Source organism: Herpailurus yagouaroundi, unplaced genomic scaffold (assembly GCF_014898765.1).
Source record: "Herpailurus yagouaroundi ecotype Mexico unplaced genomic scaffold, PumYag 28, whole genome shotgun sequence".
NCBI lineage: Eukaryota > Metazoa > Chordata > Mammalia > Carnivora > Felidae > Herpailurus > Herpailurus yagouaroundi.
The window spans coordinates 9,377,600-9,384,870 of record NW_024412376.1 but is presented as its reverse complement, the minus strand read 5'-3'; positions in this window follow the sequence as shown (position 1 = coordinate 9,384,870).

Genomic DNA, 7,271 nt, shown 5'->3' with positions numbered 1-7,271 from the left:
CTTTCAAGGGTATGGAGGGGGAAATCACAAGGCAGACTTTAGTAACCTAGGGCTTAATTCTGAGAAGCCCAAAGATATAAGGTGAACAAATAGTTCCTGAAACCAGAGAGGAGTGTTATGGTGTTATTGCCCTCCTTGAGAGGACTAGTGTTCATGTAGAAGAGCACAGCCACCTTCTGGTCATTGTAGGAAGGAAGTTAAGAGAAGTACCCCTGACCCCACCCTCCTCCCTTCTTTGATCTCTAAATGGGATCTCTGTTGGCTGAACCCTCTGAAAGCCAGAAGACATGGGAATCCACTCATGTAGTCCCAGTATCCTTCCTTGCCTCTATGATCATGCCAACCCAACAAGAACATAGAAGTGTGGAGAGTGGATCTGAAGAGGCAAACAAAGGGAGCCAACAAAAATCCAAACCCATAGTTGGATTTATCAATTTATTGATCATGGATAGGAACCAGGAAACTTAAGGGAGAAAAACACAAAGACTGATATCAGTGTCCATTTACTCGGCACCAAATCATAGTAAGCATAGTCAACACAATAGATGGAAATTAGAATCAGTATCTGTGATGTTTTGAATCAGATGTCATCAAATTGGAACCTGTGAGTCAAATTCAGCCAATGCTTATTTTTTGTAAGTAAATTTTTATTGGATCACAGCCGTACCTATTTGTTTACATATTGTTTGTGGCTGATTTCATGATACATCTCCAGATGATTAGAGTGGTTGCAACAGAGGTGATATGGCCAACAAAGCCAACCATATAAAATCTCTTGACTTTTGTGGAAAAATTTTGCTGACCTCTATTGTATGTCTATCTGCCAAAGTAGAACATGTGAAGTTTACTATATGGTGTTAACCACAATGATACTGAAAAAGTAGCAAGTGGTGGTTTTCTATCCCTTTTCCCCTCTATGTCTTTCTAATATATGCTTCTGTGACCCATATACAACACTGGCTTTGTATTCAAATAGATACACTGCAATGAGTCAGTCATGTTTGATTTTACCATAGTTCTCTCTGTTCCCTATCTGGACAGCTTTTAAGTAGTGAGTAGATTGGAAGATGTTATGTGTGTTAAGGCAGTATGGCACCCTTCAGAAGCCTATAATAACAACAATGAAAATAATAATGATAAAGAAATACCTACAAAGTTTCCTACAGACTAGGCTCTATTCTAAATGCTTTATTTCACATAGAATACATTATTCAACCTTGAAATAATGTTATGAGTAGATAGTTTTTAATTAACATGTTTTCCATTTTATAGATGAGGAAATAGAGGTACAGGGGGGGTAAGTAATGGGTCCAAGCTCAAAAAGCTGGTGGGCAACTGAGCTAGAATTCAAAGCCAGGCAGAATTCAAACCCAGAACACAAACCCTCCAAAATTTTTGTTCATATCCCCATACAATGCTTTTGAAGTTTATGATATCCAGAAGGGTCATGAAATAGTATGTTTTTATAATAGATATGTTTCAGCAAATTGAGAAGTAAAACATACCAAATTAAGATTACCATTTAAAACTATCTTTATAATGTAATTAATACCCAAACTATACCAATTATCTAAATTAAGGACTTAGAATGTATATCTAGAGTTTATATCTTTGAATTATAAAAATAAGCTATTAACTTGGCAAAGAGTGAATGCCTGGGTAATAAAAGTTTCTAGAAAGGAAAAATAGAGCCTAAAAACAGAACGTGCTGAATGTTGTTTTGTTTGTTTGCTCTTTTATCACATTCACTCAATAAAAACATATAGTCAGTAGGGTAGAAAGGAGTATATATGGACAGGTGAATAAACTGGTGATTAGTTATGTGAAAAATGATGGAGAAGTCCCTTGTGGAAATTCACAAGGTATCCCAAACCAATGCACTGGGCTGTTCATGGCTTGGTTCATGCAAATTCTTCTCAGGTCTCCATTTCTCCTAAGCTTATTTAGGTTGGAACAAATGATGTACATGTATCATTTTCCTGGAAGCCCTCTCAAAACTGTTTATTGAAAAGCAGTTGCCAAACTTTTCTTTCCAGTATCTGATTTTAATTGGTTCACATCTTGTCGTTGAGAAATCAGTTTGTTTGGAATTTTCAAGATACCTTTTATTCCTGCTCACACAAATAATAATTAATGTGTTTTGTGCTGAGGCAGCAACATAAAATACAACTTTTTCCTTACTATTCTGAAATTGCCAGCTGAGTACTGAGAATAAATGATGTACCTTTAAAAATGCCTGCATTTGCAAAGGAATTGTTTTCTGGATGAGTTGAATTTTTATTTGTTTGACTTGTATGATCTTTAACATCCGCCGCTCTCATTTTATCACTAAATTATAAAACCTTGCTGGAAATGGTTCCCTAAATAGCATTCCAGGCCCTGTCCCTGCATCCCAAAAGCACTTCATCTAAAGCACCTTAGAAAGATCCATTCATTCTTTCATTCATTCAGAAAATAATTATTGCATACTTACCATAGCACCAAATAGTCTTTCTGACCCCAGTGACACAAAAATGACAGTGCCTCTTCCCTTGATGAGCGTACTCTCTGGAAGACTTAACAAAAAGAAAAAAAAAAAAAAAGAAAAAAAAAGAAAAAGAAAAAGAAAAAAAAAAGGACTCTATGATGTTAAGTACTTACATAGATAGCGGTGGGGAAAACTCAGAGAGCACAGTAGCTTGTTTGGCCTCAGGGAGTCAAGGAGGAGTTTCACCAGGGAGGTAACATTTAGAGAGTAAGGCCATTCACCACTTTCTCTAAATTTGAAATGATGTATTTAAAATCAAATGAAAAAAAATAGTAAAAATGATTTAAAAATTTTAAAACTCAGAAATATATATTGGGAAAAAGGTTGGCTAAATGAATGGCATCTATATCAGCGGCATTAACCAGAGAGTAGAACTCATTACACAGGGGATCCATGTTATCTGGCAAAATACTTACAACTTTTTTTTTTTAATGTTTATTTATTTTGAGAGGAGGGGGAGAGAGAGCCCACATGATCAGGGGAGGGGCAGACAGAGGGAGACAGAGGAGCCATAGTGGGCTCTGTGCTGACAGCAGAGAGCCTGGATGCGGGGCTTGAACCCACGAGCTGTGAGATTGTGATCTGAGCTGAAGTCGGATGCTTAACCAACTGAGACACCCAGGTGCCCCTCAGCTTTGTTTTGTTTTATTTTATTTTTTAATTGCTATTTGCAGTCAGTTTTGTCCCAAATCAACGTTATAGGCTGTCTCTGACATGGGCACTGGAAGATGTGAATTGGACGGCAGCTTTCTATTCTATTCCTCAGCTCAATTGTTTATCCCTGGATTCATAACCTTTCTTCATTATGAGAGTCTTTCTTCATCATGAGAGTTTTATAAGAGGTCCTGGTATCCAGTAAAGCAAGAACCCTCCCCACATCCTCAAAAACTCAGAAATTTTTGGCTACTCTTGGCCCTTTGCTCTTCCGAATAAATTTTACAATCATATTATCTTGTCCACATCAAGTCCATAAAAGACTTTTGGGAACTATTTGGAATAGGAACTACATCTAATGGTAAACTTAGTTAGAATTTATATTATCACAGTATTTATTCTCCTCCATGGTAATAATAGGTATTTTCATTTATTTTGATCTTTTAAAACCTCTGTAAATACAATTGTATAATTCTCTTCTTTTCTCTATTCTTCTCTTTGCTTCTCTTCTCTCTAGAATCCTGAAAGTGACCTCAATACACGAGAGATTCTACAAGCACATCTGCTCACCTGATCTCCCACTGTCCAGTTTTCTGTGCATGTCTTGACCCCCTTGAAGTCCAATGCCTGTTGCTCTCCTCTGAAGCCTTCCTGAGAAATTTTATCCCTCTACGATCATTTTCTGGCTCTTTCTCCCTTCCATGCATATTCCCGTTTGACTTCAGTATGTAATTGTTATGAGGCCTTTTCACTGGGCTATACTAGTTTCCTGTAATGTGCTCTATACCTCCACTTAGAGCCATGACTGCTTTCTACTTTGCAATTCTTGCACCGAGCTCAGTAAAGGGCTTGACATTAGTTAGGCTGCCATTCAAAATTGTTTATTAAAGGAACAAAAGGCTTCAACAAAAGATTCTTTTATCCAAAAAGTCTCTTGTGTTTAGAGTCAACGCCACTTCCTGATGGATCGCGAGGGAAGAAAGCCCTCCCCCTCGCTGTTAGCTTCTCTTCCAGGCTTGTCAACGTGGCTTTCTTCACACTAGAGAAAAATAATATATCACTTAGTATCAAACTATTTGCTTTTCAAATTGAATATCTCAGAATAATAAATCATAAAAGAAAGGCCATGAATCAAAAATGCCACCTGAACACATCCTGTATTTTTTTTTCTTCAGCACAGCCTGAAGTGACTGCTATATTAGAATGAATCATCAGATAATCAACACAAAAGGCCTCATTTCAGTTCATTATTCATAGCGGAAGGCTGGCTTTGAGTCCTGATACACTTCAGAACTTTGGTTCACAGAGATAATAAAAACATTCAAAGATATGTCAAACTAACCTGAGTGTTCCCATCTCTGTATAAATGAGATGAGTCCTCCCTAAACTGACCTCAGGTGCGCAAGGCAGCCTCCTCCTCAGTGCACATCCTCTCGGCAACTGCCTTCTTGGCAATGATACCATGGAGGGTGGTCGTTCTGAGCCTTGGTTAAGCGGCCCTACTCCTCCCTGAGAGTGCCCTCTTCAAGTCAAGTAATATATCTTTTTTTTTTCTTTTTAAAGTTCCAATCCCACCCTAACTGGAGAAAGAGAGTGGATTTATTAGGTTATGTGTTCATTCATCAAACCCTATTGAAGGTCCACCATGTCTGTGACAGTATACTTGGTACTGAGGGAACATAGGCTGGACCAGATCAGATCTGCCTATAACAATTCACACTGCAGTTGAGGCAATAGAGGAAGGACATATGATACATGTGGATGGTTATATGCAGACAGAAGCCTGCTGCTGGCCCTGTTCCTGAACTGACCCTCAGAGCAATATGACTTGGGGGGTAGCAGAAAGTGCTGTGAGGGACTGTGGAGGGCACTGTCTTTGTAAACAAGAGACCTTTACTCCACGTTCATTCTTACCACAAACTAGCTCAGTGACTGAGGACAAGGCATACCCTGCTTGGAGACTCAGTTTCCTCATCTATCAGATAACAGAGACTTAGGCAATCATTTTTTTTTTAATGTTTATTTATTTTTGAGGGAGAGAGAAAGAGAGAGAGAGAGAGAGAGCGCACGAGCGAGCATGAGCAGTAGAGGGGCAGAGAGAGAGGGAGACAGAGATTCTGAAGCAGGCTCCGGGCTCTGAGCTGTCAGCACAGAGCCCGGCATCGGGCTCAAACCCAAGAACTGTGACATTATGACCTGCGCCAAAGTCATACAATTGAATGACTGAGCTACCCAGGTGCCCCAGTGATTTCTAACTTCAACTTCAGCTTTATCTTTTTATAATTCCGTGAAGCTGCATCATAAAGTCAATCACTATAAAGAAAATGGAACCCCTTGATGTTGCATTCCTCACCATTATTTCTATATTAAATAAATCACGAGAAACAACCTGGAAAATGCGAATCCTACATCCTGGTAATCACTTAAAATAGTAATTATTATTATTATTATTATTTTGAGAGACAGAGAGTGTGTGCACATGCGCAGGCAGGGGAGGGTCAGGGAGAGAGAGAGAGAATCTTAAGCAGCCTCCCACCCAGTGCAGAGCTTGATCTCACAACCGTGAGATTTTAGCGTAATTTTAAAATTTTAGCGTAATTTTAACCGCTAAAATTAAGAGTCAGATGCTTAACTGACTGAGCCACCCAGGCACCCCAAATATAGTAACATTTTTGTGTTTGGAGTCCAGTAACTGAAGTTTAAATGTACAGTGTTCACAGATAGTGCAAGAGATCCAAAAATAATATAAAAGGTAAATCTTTGAATAAACTTAACTACCTTTGTACAAAAGTATTAGTTTTAGCATATATCGTATTTCAATATAAATCATTTGTCCTCCTCTTTAATAAATTCAAAGAGATTTGCTCAGAAAGATGAAAATGCCAGTGGCTATTGCTTCTTGATGCTTGTCTGTATTTTAAAAAATAACTATGTATAACTTTAGTAATAAGACAAAACCTTTTAAATGCAATTTATTTTTTAAAAAGTATCTTTGTAAGGAGTCGTTTCATTGGGTCTAATATCAGTAAACCAGTAATAAGTGATGCCTTCAAGTTTCTGGAAACATCATCACCCCAAACCAAGAACCCTTTGAGGCTTCAGTTTTGAATCTACCCTCATTCAGTCTAAGCAGCAAATGAAGTCTCTGACTTCTGGGTCTACCATCACCTCACCAGAGTGAGAAGTCCACTGGCCACCAAGCCCAGTGTCCGTTCATATCCAAGTAACGACAGAAAAAATATGCACCTTCCTCTCCCCACTGTTTTTATAAGATATTCCAATTGGTCCTCTCCCCAGTGACCATCTCCATAGTCCTCGGAATCCCCCCCCATCTTGTTCTCTACCTTCCCCCAAACTTCCCAAACCCTCCCTTTGTGACATCGGAGCTCGTTGACTAACAGACTCTTCACAATCGTTAAACTTTCTTTCTCATTACCTTAACTATACCCGCCCATCTTTTGAAGGTATACTTCCTTTATGCCCTCTGAGGTGGGGGCAGTTTATTTTCTCAAATCTCACATCACCAAACTAGAGATGGATCTGGAGTCATCCTTGCTACTCATTGCTGCTTTCAGACCATTATCCTCCCTATATAATTTTAAAAGCCTATCCCTTCAAGGCTCATGACATTCAGTTATATCATTCCCTTCTGCTCTCTACTATTATCATTTATCATGCGTGCATAACTCCTTCTCATTCATCAAGAACTTTGGTACCTGGGACAAGTTTCCTCCCCACTCCAAGTGCCGCTCTCATTGGGAACAACATTAGCATCCATTTCCCTGACTCATCCAAACATGCCTCTCAGTTCCTCACCTCATTTTCAAGGAAATTCTCCCCCATGCCTGGCCTATTTCATTATTCATAACTGTTCCACCTCCCAAGCTCCAATTTAAACATCATTTCAGCCACATCCTTTTTATTTATCCAGTTTGCTGCTTTTGCAACTACCACTGCCACCCACCTTGAAAAATTATCTTTCTGGAATACTCTAACTCTGAAAATGACTTCTAGTTTCCCTCTAATATCTGTGTTTCCCCACTTCCCTGGAAACAGAAAATTGAATGCTGTCTTAGTACATGGACATCTG